The sequence below is a fragment of the Tursiops truncatus genome, chromosome 2, assembly GCF_011762595.2.
Source record: "Tursiops truncatus isolate mTurTru1 chromosome 2, mTurTru1.mat.Y, whole genome shotgun sequence".
NCBI classification, from domain to species: Eukaryota; Metazoa; Chordata; class Mammalia; order Artiodactyla; family Delphinidae; genus Tursiops; species Tursiops truncatus.
The window spans coordinates 168945808-168953506 of NC_047035.1; the positions used below are offsets into that span (position 1 = coordinate 168945808).

A 7699-nucleotide genomic window follows, 5' to 3' on the forward strand; every position below is an offset into this window, starting at 1 on the left:
CTTCTCCCTATCTTGGGGAGGGGGGTGAGCTATGAAATAATGAGAATTTATGGTTTTGGACATAAACAAAATCTTGTTTTACTTGTAATGCTGACTCTAAAGGAAGAAATTCTGGATTCTGAAATATTTTTCTGAACAGAGAAACTTACCTAGTTTATATTATTATGGCCAGTAAAATCATAGACAGAAATTTAGTTATTAGGGAGTAAATTCAGTTTCCCATAACATGGTTGATAAGTTTAAGGGAATATACAGTTTTAATGATTACTTTTAAACAAACATTGAAGTTAACAGAGACCAATGATTATAGGTTCCAATCTTGGGTGATAATTATCCAAAAATAATCTCTAAAGGAGAGGCCAGATCTCATCCAAAGGATTCTATGGCCTTCATTAATCAAAAGTTAGGAAGAATCACCTTTGTATCTACAAGAGTCGGAGCATGTAGAAATTTAAAAGATGAGGTTCCTTCCTTGGGCTGAGGGTCATTGGTCCATTGTATTTTATGAACCACCAAGTACAAGCCTGCCTAACTTAATCTTTCTCATCTTGCTGAGTTACAGAATTGTTCAGCCCTGCGTTTGGAATTCTTGAACTAGTTTTATCAGCAAAGTTTATTCTATTTCAAGGTTTGACCCCATCAAAACCACCATAACCTTATTTCTTTCAGTTTTAACCAAGACCGCAAAAATGTAATTTTAGGTTTACCATATTTTATTCTCACAGGCTAGTTTTAATTTAATTTGGGGAAATAAAAGAGACATGATAATATTTACAACCCAAGGGCTATAGAACAGTCCATACCTGTTATTTTAAATATAAATGTAACGTATTTTCCACTAATCAGCCCTCGTAGCATGACCTTGTGGGAAAGCCCTTGTCCTACTTCCAATATGACATCAGGAGAGCCAAGGAAGGGGACTAAGCTTCCAGCAGTGGTCTATGAAATGCTGTGTTGGGTGGGGGTCAGGGGAAGTAGAGAGAGGGAGAATCTATTAAAAAGTATCAGGCTGTGTTTTACACTCAGAAAAAAATTATATAAGACAAAGCCCCTGGACCCTAAGTAACACTCTGCTGTATTTTAAGCTATCGGCTGGATTGCCCCCTGTCTCCCTCTAGGAGAGCAGAATTCTAACCATGCCTTCTTTCTCACTGTCACTGTCATCCAAGACACCCTGATATTCCATCACTCTCTTCCTCAATGGTGCCAAGCCTAGGAAAATACAGGAAGGTAGCCTCACTCCCTCTCCCCTCTCTTACCTGTGGCCCCTCTCCTGATTCCTCACCCCACTCAGATTTCCATTGTCCTCCCTCTCCATCCTGCACCCTTCCAACAAAATCTAATCTCAGCAAATGATCTGATAAACACATGCACATTTAAGTAGACAGGTCTGAAAACAGATGAATTGGCCACCCCTCCCAGGAGAACTTGCTCTTCAATAAAAGGACAGGTTTAAGTCAAAAGAATGATTCTCTGATGGTCTCTAATTCCAGGACTCATTGACTTGGTGGCCATGAATGGATATCCTGGTGACCTTGACATGACATTTCAGGAGACCCCCATACTCTTCTACCTTCTTGTTGACTTGTCCAGCACCCCTTTCCCCCAGCACCCCAACTCACAAGTTTAGTATTTATCTCAGCTTCGAAATTCCCTTTAAGATGCAGAACGCTCCAAGTTCTGGCATCATCTAAGAACAACAGGGAATGAAGGTCAGCTTCAAAAGTATCCCGGATTCTAATCACAGCACGAGCTGTCCCAGAACTGCTGGCATCAATGGCACAGGCTTGGGGAAATTGGGACTATAAAAAGAAAAGTGTCCAAGAGCTCGTAAAATCTAACCGTCGTTTTAAAGGCCAGGGGCCAAAGGAATTAAGGAATCACCTGAGCACCTCGATCTCCTTCAATAGGACAGTGATAAAAAATGGCTGCTCCTGACCAGAGCAGTGTGGCTTAAACCTGCCCCATCTGCTGGGCATTCCAGCCTAATCACAAGCGGGTCAGCCGCTGGCAGGCCACCACTAAGCCCAAGCAGTGACGTGCCAGGGCCCACAGCTGCACAGCTGATAAGGTCTCACCAGCGGCTGGCCAGCTACCTCCCCTGCTCTGACCGTGCAGGCAGCAGGCTGAGTGGACCTGGCAGGGCTGGCCATCCAGCTGTGTCTGATGTCACTGATGTAGATGGACCTTACCTTTCTTTTTCCCCTACCCATTAAGTCTGGGCTTCAAAAGCAATGGAAGATGCAAATCCAAACAATGCAGAAACTAGGGAATGAAGCACCATTTCCTACACAAACCCCAATACTGGACCCTCCTGCAGGACAGTCCAGAAGGAACTTGGGCTTGAAACATCCTACAGGGACCCTGTTAAACTTCTGGTTCATTTTTATGAAAACACATAACTGACTGGGAATTTGGGGTTGGTAAATACAAACCATTACATTTAGAATGGATAAACAACAAGGTCCTACTGTAGAGCACAGGAAACTATATCCAGTCTCCTGGGATAAACCATAATAGAAAAGAATATTTTAAAAAGAATGTACAACAACAAAAAACACGTAACTGAAACTTCCTTTCTCTAGATAAGGGAGTAAATAGAGGCTGCTCTGTTTGTAGCACCTGGCAGCACGCGAAAAACGGGCAAAAAAAAAAATCAGTAATGAAACACACAATTTCCTTTTAAAATTTTTAAGCAGACCATCTCTGTGGATATATTCTGGCCACAATTCCACTTAAGCAGCCACTGTGTTCTGAGCCACGTAGGACACAGAAGCGGCCCCTCACCCCTGGATGTCACTTATTTTGCGATGATTCAAGGGGGCTTTCTGAATAAAGCGCTAGTTATGCATTGAGCCCCTAGCATGTGCAGGCACGTTACCGGAGCAGCACGTTCTCGTGGGCTACCTCACCTGACCTCAGGAGGCTTGTGATGAAGCTGGGAGAGACCAGGGTACATCTCACAACCACTGAGTAAACAACAAAATCACAGAGTCAATAACTTGTGAAACTAGGTTTGTACTCAGGTTTTCTTACTCTTTCTTGCAGATGACCGCCATGCCAAGTTGGCTCCCGCAAGAATTCTTCAATCTAGCCAGGAGGAAAAGAAATACAAAAAAATAACTAATGCAAAGGATTCTATAAAATATGCCTCATGAACAGTACAGTTAACAAAAGCCAGAAGAAGTCAGAAGAAAAAAAAAAAAGCTGATGGAGGCCTGAAATAGTGAGGGAAGAATTCACAAAGGATACAGGACAGGAGTTGGGGCTGAAATGTGTAGGACAAGTACAGCTGGAGAGGAGAAGCAGGGGATCTGGTCCACAAGAGTGTGATCAGAGTGGTTTCTAGGCTCCTTTCTCTATGACACTTCCTTTCTCTATGACACTTCCTTTCTCTCTGTAAGGTATGTAATGAGAAGCTGCTCTGTTTATACTTCCTGGCACCAGGCAAACAAGTGAAAGAAAATCAGTAATGAAGCACACTGTAACAGGGGAAAGGTATAGTATCTATAGAAACATTCTAACCCGTTGAAAGTCTCATTATTCTTCTCTGGAAACGCCATCATTCTATGATTTATGAAACACGATCGGGGAGAGAGGGGATTGGAAGTGTGAACAACACCTACACCTTTCCCAGTGAAGTCCAGCCCAGGTGATGTGGCTGTGAGCTAAGGTGGAAGTGGTGGAAAAGGAGGGATGGTGGCAGGTGTACTGAGAAGAAACAGTCATCAAGTTTGGGAATGGATGGTCCGTGTGAGTCAGGATGATTGATATTAACGGAGACCCTGCTCTGCCACTGATCATCTGTGTGACTCTGGATAAATCAGTTCCGTTCCAGGAAAAGCTTTTCCCAGCCATCAATAATCCTTGGGGATTCACACAGTTTCCTTATGCTGCTAAACTTCCATTTAGCTACATCTCTTCACCCCTAACACCTTCACCGAGCTTATGTGCTTCCCTTTCACCAAAGTGAAGCTGATGGAGAATTCATGAAATGTGAAGTTATCTCGTTTGAAATGAGAAAATGTAAGTCCTTGTTAATCACTGTTTAACACCCCGTATTCAGGCACTATTTGCTGCATTTCGTCATCTAATCAATCACTACCTTTCTCTCCCCATCAATCAGAGGCTCCTGGTCCTCTTCCCCCCAATTCCATGGGCGATTACCTGAGCTCCTCTCCTCTCTTTGACTTAATTCTTTTACACCCAGTCCCTCTTGCCCATTTACCCACCAAACCCTCATCCTTGCATCACTGGTCTCAGCCCCTTCTCGGCTCCTGAACTCAAATGGGGAAAGCCCACGATAAGGAAGGTTGAACAGCGCGTCTGCAGAGTCATGGTCTACACCTGGAAAGGGTCCTCAGCTTTGGCCATGGGTCTTTTACTCTTGGCCAGTTTCCTTTCCCCTTAGTGTCAATTCCAGATGACAGCCCTGTCCACTAATAAACATCTACTCCCATCGTCCTCTTGATACTTTCCATTTGGCCCCTGTCATGCATCCTCTCCCAGTTCTGTCCTCCAGCTCTCTTTCTCTCATCCTCGGGTTCCTCCGTCCACATTGCCCTCAAAAGTATGTGTTTTGTCCTCAACTTTCTACCTGTGTCTTTGAATGACCTCATCTACTCCCTTGTTTTAAATACCACGTAGATGCTTCACTGGGTTGAACAGTGTGCCCCCAAATTCACATCCTTCCTGGAACCTCAGAATGTGAGCTTATTTGAACATAGCATCTTTGCAGATTTAATTAGTAAAGATAAGGTCATAGTGAGTAGGGTGGCCCCTAAATCCAATATGACTGGTGTCCTTATAAAAGAAGACGAAGCACAGAGACAGGCAGAAGGGAGAAGTCCATGTAAAGATGGAGGCAGAGGTCGGAGGGATGAGTCTACAAGCCGAGGGATGCCAAGGATTGCCAGCAACCGCCAGAAGCTATCACAGAAGCAGGGACCAGCTTCTCCCTGGAACTTCTGGTAGGAACCAACCTAGCTGATTCCTTGATTGGGGGCTTCTGCCTCCAGAACTGTGAGAGAACAAATTTCAGTGGTTTTAAGTCACTGTGGTTTGTGACCTCTTGGTGGTTTGTGGTCCTTTGTTGAGCAGCTCTAGGAAGCTGATACGGATGCTGATAACTCTCAAATCCCTATCACCAGCTTAGCCCTCTCCCCAAGCCCCAAACTGGTGTCTCCACCCGGTTCCTCTACCTGGATGTCCTACATGTGGACACCCACAGCAGAAATCAGGCTCTCCTCTTCAAAATCTGCTTCCCTATGCCCCCTCACTCATTTGGTACCATCGCTGTTCTCCCAGTCATCCAATCTGGGGTTCTGGAGGGCAATTTTTCTCTCTCCTGTACTCTCACAGTATTCAGTAACTAAATTCAGGCTTTTATCATGTCTTGAGTGAGTTTCTGCAAACTCCTCCTTAAATGGTCTCCTGTCCCCATTCCTTCCCTCTCCCTCAAATCTCGTCTACATAGCCGAGAGCATCCTCCACAGAGCAAATCTGACTCTACAATGCTTATAATTCTGAAGACCTCTCAAGGATACCCTGCAGGACAAGAGCTGTGCTCTATACTTAGCACAGAGAGGCTCTCCATCATCTGCCTACAGCTATAGACTCATCAAGCACGCCCACCTCCCTCTCTGCGACATAAGAAGCCTGTATTAGCTTCAGGTCTTTACATTGGTTGACACGCCCCAGTGCCCTTGCTCATGCAGTCAGTTCCCTGTGCCTGCTAAGCCTCTGCCCTCTTCCTACCCTCTCCACCATGGACATACTTTGTGTCAGATTTGAGTGACTGTCACCTCCCTCAGTAAACCTGAATTGACACACCACTCAGCCCCTCTCTTTCCTGTACCACACTCCACACGGGGCTGCAGGCTTCCTCTCTGCACTCAAAATACTTTGAGAATGCTCAAGCTTTGGATTCACTATATTGTTTTATAATTTAAAAAATTTTCCCTGTCTGTTCCTCCCCACACTATTGGCTCCATAAGGATAGAAACAGTGTCTTTTTCTTCGTTCTTTCTCAGGTATGTAGCACACAGTAGTGCCAGGGGCAGAGTAGGTGCTCAATCCATATTTGTTGAATGAATGAATGAATTGAATGAATGAATGAATGAGGGCCCACCTTATTTACAGTCAAAATTCATGTTTCATTTTGATCAGTTGAATGATGTCTTTCCAGTCAGATTTCTCTCTTTCTACCATTTCCACCTCTCTAAGTACTAGAGACCATGGTGGGTTAGTACAACGTTCAACCAAAGCCAAGTCTATGGGTTTAATTCCTTCTAGTTTAATTCCTCCTAATTCCTTTAATACCCAGGCCTCACCCCAACAATAGCTAGATGAGGTGAGTGGTGGCCCCCCAAAATGTATGGCCATGTTCTGCAACTGTGAATGTGAACATGGCCCTATTTGCAGATAAGGTAAGGATCTCACAATGAGATCAGGGATGAAATGAGATCCTGGGTTACCCAGGTAGGTCCTAAGTCCAACGATGCATGTCCTTATAAGATGACAGACACATGGAGAAGAGAAGGCGGCCATTTGAAGACACAGGCAGAGACTGGAGTGCTGCAGGCATGCGCCGAGGATTTCTGGGAACCTCCTGAAGCTGGAAACGGTGAGGAAGGGTCCTCCCCCAAAGCCTTCAGAGGGAGCCCGGCCCGGCCGAGCCCTTGACTTTGGACTTCCGGCCTCCAGAGCTATGTGAGAATAATGTCTATGGTTTTAACCCACCAACCTTTCAGTAGCTCCTTACAGCAGCCCCAGGAGACTGATGCACAGGGCATCTCAGGTCCTTCCACAAGGGGACACGAGAGGACCAGGCTACAGAGGACACACTCGGGGGCCTGAGCATCCCCACTGCCAGAGAAACAGTTCAGAGAAAATGTCGAGTCAATAATAAAAGTAACTGTAAATCAACTATACTCCAATCTATATGTCTCTATGAGACAGCTAGTGATTTTATGCCCATTTTACAGACAAGCAAATGGAGCTCCAAGTGGTTCACGCACTTGCCCAGGCTCTCACAGAAAGGAGCAGCGGGGCACACTTGGCCACGTCTTCGCATAGAGAGAAGTAAAATGCAGAGAAGAGAACATTTGCTTTGAGTTGGAGGGATCGGTTCTCAACTCAGATGTCCCTGGGAGGTTTCCCGGCCCCTCTGAGCTAGATGGAAGTTCTGGCCGGTCTCCCCAACTCTGACATTCTGGGGTCTCCTGAATCTGTTCTCGTTCTGAAATGTTATGATTGGCAAACCAGGTTTTTCCCATTAACAGTGATTTGCTTTTACATTTGCACAGTGCCTTCCTGCCAGAATCCGGACACCTGGTCTGCTCTGTCACTCAGTCAGGGAGAATAACCAGAAACACAAGAGAATCAGCACATTCCCGAAGCCATACGGAGGGGAGGGGAGCGATGCACCTCGTATTTTAAAATGTTCTTCTCCTCCTGCAGCCAGGCCTCACTGACAAAGCAGGCCCCAGGGCTGCCAGGAAGCCAAGCTGCCTCTCCTTCTTACATTTAAATTTAATTTAACCATAGCATTACCTTGCGTGTCAACGGTTCAGGACAAATTGATGGATTCTAGTTTAACTATTTAGCTGTGCCAGTGGTAATATGTTCAATCATGCATTAAATTAAAAATGACACTTGGAAATACATATGTCCTGAACCTCAGTTCTGTGCACCAAAT

General features: G+C 45.1%; 1 long non-coding RNA gene across 1 annotated transcript; it reads left to right on the forward strand.

Moving 5' to 3' along the window:
* The first annotated feature begins 3456 nt into the window (after positions 1-3456).
* Positions 3457-7384, forward strand: LOC141277898 (uncharacterized). The gene is made up of 3 exons (XR_012329771.1): positions 3457-3498; positions 6517-6625; positions 7308-7384. It is a non-coding gene; the product is annotated as an uncharacterized lncRNA (long non-coding RNA).
* Positions 7385-7699: the final 315 nt, after the last annotated feature.